Source organism: Sus scrofa, chromosome 1 (genome assembly GCF_054392235.1).
Source record: "Sus scrofa isolate SSC_HxYL_T2T_F1_AM1 chromosome 1, Sscrofa_HxYL_maternal_Yorkshire_Landrace_v2.0, whole genome shotgun sequence".
In the NCBI taxonomy this organism is placed as follows: Eukaryota; Metazoa; Chordata; class Mammalia; order Artiodactyla; family Suidae; genus Sus; species Sus scrofa.
The window spans coordinates 936,723-946,493 of NC_139383.1; the positions used below are offsets into that span (position 1 = coordinate 936,723).

General features: G+C 56.9%; 1 long non-coding RNA gene across 1 annotated transcript; it reads right to left on the reverse strand.

Annotated features, from left to right (window-relative positions):
• Positions 1-4,651: 4,651 nt before the first annotated feature.
• On the reverse strand, positions 4,652-9,221 carry LOC110259818 (uncharacterized). Its single transcript, XR_002342144.2, has 2 exons — positions 8,912-9,221; positions 4,652-8,219 (listed from the first exon to the last, which is right to left on the reverse strand). It is a non-coding gene; the product is annotated as an uncharacterized LOC110259818 (long non-coding RNA).
• Between the last annotated feature and the right edge of the window lie 550 nt (positions 9,222-9,771).

A 9,771-nucleotide genomic window follows, 5' to 3' on the forward strand; every position in this document is an offset into this window, starting at 1 on the left:
CCTCGCTTTCCGCTCTCCGAGGCTGCGTGGCCTGGGCTGTGAGGCCGACGGGATGGTGGAGAGAAGGGGCCGGGCTGAGAGAAACGCAGGTGGCCTGTGACGTGGCGGCTGGTGGTCTGGAGGCTGAGAGGAGAGGGCAGGACGTCAGGCCTGAGGACCTGGAGACTCAGGAGGGCGCCGTCCGGCCGGCCGTGCCGGGAATGGGGCTGTGTCTGCGCAGGGGGAGTAACAGCTGTCTGCTCGGAGGAGGATGCTCGTGGAGCCTGTGACATCGCTGTCGCCGTTGGCGTGGCGTGGGACCCGGGACACGTCACGTGACAACCCTCTTGTTTCTGACGGCAGCGAAGGCGTGGGCTGAGGGCCCTGGGGCAGCTCAACGCGGGCGTCCCTTGACCTCGTCTTCTCTAAATCCGAAATCCTTCTGGATCGTCTCCAGAGGAAGGGCTGCCGGGCTGCCCACATGCTGTGCTGACCCCCGGCCGGGGCCGGAGCCTCCGCAGCCACGTGGACGGCGGGCAGCACCGGAAATGGGGGGACGGGCGCTCCCGTCCGCATGTGCCTTGGCGGTTTCATTCTCAGGGAGGAAAATCGTTCCGTTGTGTCTTGATGACAACGGTGCGCCTTCCACTTCTGTGGGAATGAAATAAATATTTCTGAGGCCAGCTGCTTTGGCACAATCTCCCGTCTATGCGTCAGTTTCTGCCAAGGATCTCGGAGGAGTTGCTGGTGGTGGGTCTGTCCCTGCCCCGCCGGCCGCCCTGCATGCATCCCTTGACCTGCATCTCCTGGTGTGAAGAGTTCCAGGCGGTGCCCTTGGGTCCAACCCCGAGCTCATACCCCCCTCCTCAGAGGAGCTCCCCCGTGGCTGTGGAAGGCTCAGGCGCTCCGAACCGCCTCGCCAGGGAACCGCCACGCCGTGGGCAGTGTTATCTGGGTGCCTGTGTCGCCAATACTACCACAAACGAGCACCTGTGTCTCCGTGGAGCTCCTGCTGGTGAGACTCCTGCTTGGAACCGGTGTTTGTGGTCCGTTTCCGTGGTTCCAAAGTATTCCGGAGGCCACAGCTGCCGTAAAATATAAGCTTGGGACCTTGGCTCCTACAGATGCGGCTTAAGGTGTGTTTCTTTATTTGCGTTCTGTGCGTTTGCGTGTCATTTTAAGATGGTCCGAGCGCAATGCCCATTTTAGGAGGGCTGGCGATTCACTCACGCGGCCTAGAAAACCGTCCAGGCACCTCTTCATCGGGACGCCGCCTCGGCCCGGGTGCCGCTCAGCTGGGCGCTGTGCTGAGCTGTTATTCATCTTATAACAAACCACGTCCCGCCTCAGTCTTGAGATCGACACGTACTAACGAAGCGACAGCAAGGAACAGAACAGGAGAGAACCCGGACCTCCGGAGTTGGCTCTTTGATGGGGAGAAAGATAATACAACGCATTTAACGTATCAGTGGCCTCGCGAGAGGAGGACAGAAGCCCCAGGGGTGGAGGAGGGAGTGCGGAGGCGGCGGTGTTGTTCCAGCGAAGGGCCGGCCCCTGCAGAGGCCGCCTGCAGAGCCCGCCGGTGGGACGAGGGGCCCGGACGACGCCGGGAGGAGCGCCTGGCGGAGAGTAAGGTGAACACCTGGCCGCAAAGCTCATGCGAGTAACACGCACACACGACTGCCCGTGAAACAGGTCATAGCAAGGGCCGGCTGCAGAGCAGAGGGGGCTCCTCAGGGCTCCCGGTGCCCTGTCTGGGGGAGGAATCTGCAGGGGAACGGATACGCACGCGCGTGTGTGTGTGTGTGTGTGTGTGATGCAGTCACGTTGCTGTACACCTGGAACTGACCTGAGGTCGCAAGTCAACTCTAGTAAAATAATCATGAAAAACTTTATGAAAGGAGCGAAGCTGCCTCAATCTGATGCAGAAACGACAGCTGTGTCTTATTACTATCACTGTGCTTTGCATAAGTTCTCCTGAGGGGCAGTCATAAGTTTAATTCCTATTTCCCCTCAGACACAAAGAAGATAAGTTCTGAAGTGGTAACCGACTCCAGAAGGTAACCCCCTGTTCATTGGAATGTGCTGCAGTGATTCTCCTGAAAAGTAAATTTTCAGCCTGTAATCTGAACCCCAAATGGACCCTGAACCTGGGAATAAATTCGTTTTTGCAAGTGAGTGGAAAGTTCATAATCTCATTTAGAAAGTGCTAGAAAACTTGCGGGTGCAGATCAAACGACCCCGGCCCCATCCCCGGTTGTGAAATCGGTGCGTGAAAAAGGAGCTGAGGCTCAGTTTACCGGGCGGGCCGGGCGGGCCCTCACTCGGTAGCGCAGGGGAGCTCCGTGGGGCCCGTCCGCCCGTCACGGTGGCCGGTTGGCCTGGTGGACGGCAGCACGGGGCTGGGGGCGGCCGTGCACCCAGACGCGTGAGGGACCCGTCGGACTTATGCCTGCAAGTAGTTACTTCTGCTCAGTTGAGATTCGGTTCCGTCCTGGAGCTGCTGTGAAAGACGACTCACAGAGGGTTTAGGAGAAGAGGCCCATTCTTCGCAAGATGTTTTAACGAAGTGGAAGGCGACGGTAGCGTCACGTCCTCTCACCCTCGGCATTAAAGTACCTGAAGCCGGTAAGTGGCGGCTGACGGCTCGGCCGCCCTGTCTGGTGGCTCGGCCGCCCTGCCGCCTCCGGGGTGCCGTCCACACCGCCCGTGGCGTCTTTGTGAGCCTCGCGGCCCTGTCCTTAGAGCGGATCGGACTGTAAAAGAGACGCTCGCCCCTGCGCCGCGTCTCTTCTGATCAGGCTGCTGACGTCTACTTCTTCACAACGTGAACTAAGCAAAACGTAAACTGTTTATTACAAAAGGTGACCGTAATTTATATTACGCAGCATCAGTGTAGTGAAAAATAAGTCTCGTGTGTGCTTCCTATGAAAGATCTGAATTGAAGAAATTCTTGTGGAAATATAATCAATTTTGTTCCCCACACATGTCTGAGCCCCACTGATTAGAAAAACACACAGACTGTGCTTGACAGATTTGAATGTCTCTCGAGAGTACACAGCAGGAAAAAACGCAAAGTATTTCCTGAGTTAAAATGAAATTCGACGGAGAAGCTGCTTCACCTCACGGGCCTCTAAGACTAACATTTTGGAATGCTTATTTTTGCTTAGAAAATTACATTTATGTTCAAAATAGTTTTGTGGATAACGCTCTAAGACTGGCGTTGGTGGTTGATAGTTGTGTCGTTTTGTAGGTTGCCGTGTCTGAAATCCTCGGAGGGAGAGAAACACAGGCTGGTGTGCGGATCGGGGAAAGGGGGTGAGCGCCTGCAAAGCTGCGACCTGGCCCGTGAAGTCGGTTCAGCCCGCAAGCGCCTCTTCCTCCGCTCAGCCAGGGCCCGTCAGCAGGGAAAAGCTGGCGGGAGAGCAGCAGCGTCACCGCCCACACCGCCAGCCCCTCTGTGGGGACCGGCACGCACCCTGCCTGGTTGGCAGCAGCTGCTCTCTCCGTCCAGGCAGAGGGTGCTCGAGGACTCAGAAGGGGGTTGGGGGAAGACCCGCTGGTGCTCCAGCCAAGGTCAGATGCAGGCCTGGATGTGCGCCGTTTGCTGCGTGTGATGGTCTGTTAGGGAGTCTTGGGCAGGAAGATCCGAGTGGGGTAGGAACAGGACCTACCTGGTTCCAGGGCAGCTCCCGACTCTTCTAAGGACTGACCCACCTTCCCTACCTGAGCCCACCTGCCTAGGTCGGCCTTTCTCTGCCTCCGTGGCCTCTTTCACAGCCACACACACCACGGGACCATTTTATTTCCCTCCAGAAACTTTATTCCCTCTGCTCAGCGCCCCCACACGTGCCTCACACACAGCGGCTACGACAAGTGCTCAGAAGGGGGAGTGGACCGGGCCGTGTCACTGTCGCGGTGGGCAGTTCCAGGGGACGTGGGTGTGTGCATCTGGGTTCCTTCGTCTCTGGTGGCCCAGGGCTGTGGCCGAAGGAGAATCAGCCACTGGACAGAAGGTGCTGGGCTGTTCGTCGGCTGTTTCCGAGCCGGAGTCCTTACGCCGAGCTGGCCCATCACGGACTTGGCCCAGGGTCTCCCGCACGCCCACCGGGACCCTGGACCCTGTCCAGACGGTGCCTGGGTCACAAGCAGAGGCGGCCGGGCCCTGGGACAGGGAGCCACTCATCAAGAACACCCGGCCGGGCCACGGCTCTTGCTTTGGGGCAAACGTTGCAAAGCCAACGAGCGGGCCCTGGGGAGGACCCCAGCCCCGGCCTTTCGCTGCTGGACTCGTGACCTGCGTCCGCTCCTCCTCGCTGGCGCGACTCCCGCAGGGGCCACTCGGCCTGTCCACCGGCAGATGCTTGTCGTCATGCGGCTTCCGCTCAGGGAGAGAAAGCCCAGCTGAGGGTTTTCTTCTTGAGGAACCCCAGAGGCCAGCGGGGTGTTCGCGGTTCTGCTGGCGCGCGGTGTGCCTCCCGCGGCTTTGAACTTGCGCTTCCCTGACGTCTTTTCACGTCTCGCTTTCTTCCTGTTGGTCTGCTGCAGTGAATCCTCTGTTTAAATCATTCAACCACTTTGTCCCTGAGAGTATAATTTAATGCCTTTAATGACAATTTAAGACAACAGTGTCTTGTGGGTATCTGAGTACCGAAAGGTGTGCTTTTCTTCCTTTTTATTAAAGTATAGTTGATTTATAATGTTGTGCCAATTTCAGCAACTTTTTACCCACGTGTTTCTCTCGTGTCGCGCTTCGAGGGTTCTTTCTCTCCTGTGCCTATGAGCCCTTTGTCGTTTAGGTGATTTGCAGGCATTTGCTGGGCATCACCTTCCCTTTATTTTCTTAACAGTGGCTTTTGCCAAGGGTTTGAATTTTGACGAAGCACATCAGTTTTTTTGCTTCTAGATCACGTGTTTGGTGTTGGAGAGAAAGCTCATGCCTTTACCCCCTGGTACCACGTTTTGCTCACACTTGGAGGGAAAGTCTGGGACTTTCGTGGGTCACACTCTTCATCTTAGGGACAATTCACTCTTCGTGACAAAGGGACCCGTTTTCACAAGATGTCAATTCCATTCAATGACAAAAACTTCCACATGATTTTATAAAATCATCTTCACAAACTCCTCAAAACATTATTCTCCCTACTGTTTCACGCCCACTCGAATAACGAAAGGGGCACCGGAGAGGCAGCTGGGGTCACCTGTGCCCTGAGCTTCTTCACCCAAACTGACCGGGAAGCCCCCGGCATGCCTCCAAGTAGCTACAGGTGTACGGTCGGAAAATAATAACTTTTACCTTTCCCCTGCATGGGAGAAAGACATTTTTACATTTTTTGTCTCATCAAGAAGTAAACAAAAGCCTCAGCGATGGCTCTTCCCAGCTGCATTTCTTACATTTATGTCCGTGACCGAAAGACGGCCCTTCTGGTTAGGGTGCGTTGTTGTTTTTTGCACTTTTAATTTTTACCTAAGTTTGTGCTGCATATTATTAATATCACTTTACACTGGGGAGACTCTTACTAGAGAAAAATAAATTACTATTTAACACCAAGATATTAAACGAAAGTTGTTTGAAGTTCATAAAATTCCTTAAAACTTAGAGCATGAGTACGAAAGGTAACCGAAGACCACGCCGTTGATTTATAGAGAGAGTTTGGGAAAGTGACGATGTTTTAAATATTTTTATTGGGCAGCTCCAGCTGCATTTCTGAAATGTACACTCAGACAGCTTAGCTTCATTTTTAAATATCGCAGGTGACTGATTTCCAATGTGCGAGTCCAACTTAGTTTCCATGAGAACTTTCCAGCTCTTTCCAGGAGGAGTTTTCCATGCTCTCTAATGACCACTTTGGAACGCGCGCTCTATGGGAGAGTCGTTTTCGTCTAGGAAGCGCTTCCCCTTGGATGGGAGCCTGCGGCTCTGGAAGGGCTCCTGGGGGTCAGCGAGGGACGGGGAGAGACCCCTGAACTCGCCCTAGCACCCGGAGGGCTCCGGGGACTCCGAGTGCAGATGTCCCGGTGAGCCCACCCTCCCACCTGCACCGCCTTGGCCTCGCTCGCGCTCCCGTGCCCCTCCAGGAAGGAGGCCTCTTTGCCTGCTGCGGGCCAGGCCCGGGATCGATTCCACTTCTGCATTAAGAGAGCACATTCCTGACAGTTCCCATTGCTGCAAACCCTGGCTCCCTCAGTCACTCAGCGTTGCTTCTCCTCTCCCAGCACTTCGGCGTTTTCCCCTCTGCTGAGCGAGGGGACCCAGGCTGTCACCCTCACGTGCACAGAGCTGCAAGGCCCCCTGGAGGCTCCGAACCTCAGAAAGCCGGGAGAGAGTGGCACCTGGCTGACCTGGGGTCTGCATGCGGCCTCCTGGACGTCACCGCCGCAGAACTGAGCCGAGGGAGAAGCCTTTGAAGGAAAACGTCAAGGGGGTGGAAGAGCGGCAGAAGACACCTCAAAAGCCTGCATCTCACCAGGACCGTACTCAGAACAGACAGGCCACTGAACACCCATTAGTCGGGAGAGAAAGAGCCAGCTGAAAGTAGACCAGGTGGCTGAGCAGACACTTCCCCAAAGACAGCACAGGTCTTTCAAATTAGGGTGTCGGTGGCATTGGTCGTCACGGCAAACACAGGCGAAAACTACGGGGAGCGCACACCCCACCCTAGACAGTGCTCACGCCCAACAGACCCACCACACCCAGTGTGGGTGAGGCGGTGAAGCGACTGGAACTCTTCCGTGTGCTGGTGGGCACTCAAGTAGCTGTTCCTCTGGAACACAGCCTGCAAGTTTCTTAAAGACGAATACATGCAAAACCTGCTGTGTTTTTCATCCTAGGCGTTTAACCCAGTGAAACGAAGACGTGTACCTGGTCAAAGCCCTGCATACACCTGTTCATAGCAACCCTATTTGTAAAAGCCAAGTACTGGAAACAGCCTCGGTGTCGCCGACAGAGGAACGGATAACCTCCCCATGGCACGCTCACCGGAAGTAAAACCAGGTATGAACGCGTGCTGCCGCGCTGATGAATCTCCAAATTATCATGCTGAAAACCAGTGGAAGAAGTCCGACCGAGAGTCCCTAGGACGCAACTCCGCACAAAATGCAAACGATGTTTCAGCCACAGAAACAGACCCGCGGTTTCCTCAGGACCAGCAGCGGGAGAGGGGGGTAGGGGAGGAGAAATTGCCGGAATGCCAGCATATTTCGGGAGGGGTGGGTACGGTCATGACTTTGTGGTGGCAGATGCAAGGGACACGTCGGCGGGTTGGAACAGCAAATTGTGCGCCGCAGACACACACCGTGGCGTCTATCCCGCGCCCCACCCTGCACTTGCTGGAAACACCGCGGCCTGGGAGTTCTCGGGGTCCAGACGGGGAGTTTGTCTGGATGGTGGTGAGAACGCGAAAGGAGCTTCGAGGGATAGACCGAGGGGCCGAGGGGCCGCCCCGAAAGAGTTCACCTCTTGTCTGTGTGAAGAGGCAGCTAATGTCTTCGTGGACGGTGGTCCTGTTTCTTTCGATTTGGGATTTTCTTGGTCTTCTCAGCCATCTTAGCTCTTGTCAAACGGAGCCACCTGCCCCACGCGGCACCAGTTACCCTTGACGGCTGCTCGGGTTCTGTCAGGAGGCGGTGCCACCTTTTCAGGACCTGGGGTTTCCTGTCCCACGTGGGTTCCCCCCACCTGGCACGTGCTGCAACCCCTGCGAGGGACGCGCCCCCAGAACCGCTTCCTCCTTCCCGCCTCCGCCACCTGCCGCGCCTGGTCGCCGGCAGCGCCTTCCAGCGCGTGTCTTCCGAGGCTCTGCCTCTGCTGGTTGTTAATCGATATCGCCTCAGAAAGCACCGGGGTTAAAAATGCCGGAAAAAAAAGTTGCCAGGGGGTTTTTTAAAAAATGCTCTTTCGCCACGTTATCTCCCAAAGGCCGCGGGTGCGGCGGAGTCCGCAGCCTTTCCCATGTATTTTGCCTTTGGCCGTGGCTGTCTCGGAGCATCTCACGAAAGCAGTAACCCGCCACACCGGCTCCGCCTCGGGACAGACCTTCCCGGGGACGGGGGACAGCAGCGGCCCAGCCGGGCAGCGGGAGGGCCGGGGCGGCCGGTGCTTCTGCCGCCACAGGGCCGGGCGTTTCCTCGAGTTCTGAGCGGAGAAACCGCCCTTCAGCAGCTTCCCAGCGAGTGTGCACATGCACCTGAGGCCCCGGCCCGGCGCCCAGAGGGAAGGACGACATCCGGGGTTTCTGTGCCTGTGGAGAAAAGCGCCCTGAGCAGAAGCAAGCCAGCGATGGGTGGGCCCAGAAAACTGGATGGAAACAACGGGGCGAGGCGGGGCTGGCGCGTCTTAAATCCCCTCAAGGCCTCCAGCCCAGAGTCAGAGCAGAAACTCTCCGGCTGGAGAGTCCTCGGGGCGAGCGGACGGGCAGGACGAGCCAGGGGCTCGGGAGGGGCAGCAGGTGCAGAGGCGGGGGACCGAGAACCATGAAAAACACTCGTCTAGATTCACACCTCGGTGGGCTGTGCCGTTGGCACGACCGCGAGGCTTGGTGACTCCCACCTTCACGACTTTCCCACGGTTCGTTGAAACCACCCTGGGGAAACCCCCTCACGTTGGGAACTACCTGAAGACCTAAACGGCACAGCTTGGGGCCCCCAGGGCAGGGTTCTGGCGGCTCCGCTTGGGGTGCTCCCTGGGCCCCCACAGATGCTGGGGCTCCTTGGACCCCCAGCTCCCAGGGCCTGAGCCTCAGATGCTGGAGCTTCTTGGAGCCCAGCTCTCCTGGGGACCCCCCCTCCGACAGCTTCTGGAGCTCCTCGGACCCCAGATCCGGCCTCTGCAGCTCTTCTCCAGGAGGCAAGGCTTCCTGGGAAGTGTCTCCCAGTGTCAACCGTGCGTTTCTGTGTTTCTCCCAAGGCTGTTCCTTGGCTCTTTGACTCCCACCTGGTCCACAGTCAGGCTCCGGGATTCTGCCGCGAAGTTGGCGTCTGGTGAACGCAGGCTTTGCGGAAGAGCACGGACGGCCCAGGCTCCTCAGCAGCAAGGGTGCGCCTGTGGGTGCTGTAGGGCAAGGGGCAGGGGAGTGGGAGCCAGGAGATGGTTCTGGAACCACTGACAAAGGGTACAAAAGAGATGCAAACCTCAGAGCCTCACGGCCACCGTCCCCAGCATGTGACTGGGGTGGGGGGGGACCCACCAGAGGCCAGAGGCCAGAGGCAGAAGTTGAGCTGAAAGGAGCAGGCAGCAAGTCCCCCACGCAGGAAATGGGCGCCCGGACAGGATGAGAGCAAGGGGCTGGCCTGTACCCCACCCCCCGCCCCTGCGCTCAGCACGCAGCGCAGGCCTGGGGGACGGCGGTGGCTGCTCAGCTCCTGGGCCCCTGGACGCGCAGTCGATATGCATCTGCAGGAATCCTCTGCCTCACAGTCTGGAAGCAACGCTAATAGTTATCAGATGTGACTTCGGATTATTTTTATCTTGGGAAAGGAAAACTTTGACCAAGAAATCATTACATATTTAGTTTAACATTTCTTGAATAGAAACACATTTTCTTTGTTTTGTTTGCCCTCCGGCTACAGCATTTTGAAAGAGTTGAAAGGCAAGAGTTTGGAAAATACCAAAAGGAGCATTTGTTGATGGGTTTGTTTGTGAGGTTTGCATGGGTTTGGCGTATCTAGACGTTCGATTCTTTTGGGGATTTTCTCGGAAATATTGTCCCGAGGCTTCTGGCCCCTCGGTGTCAGTACGGTGGACCCAAGCTCTCTAGTGGATTCTGCCCTCTGCTCTCTGGAGATTTCCGCTTG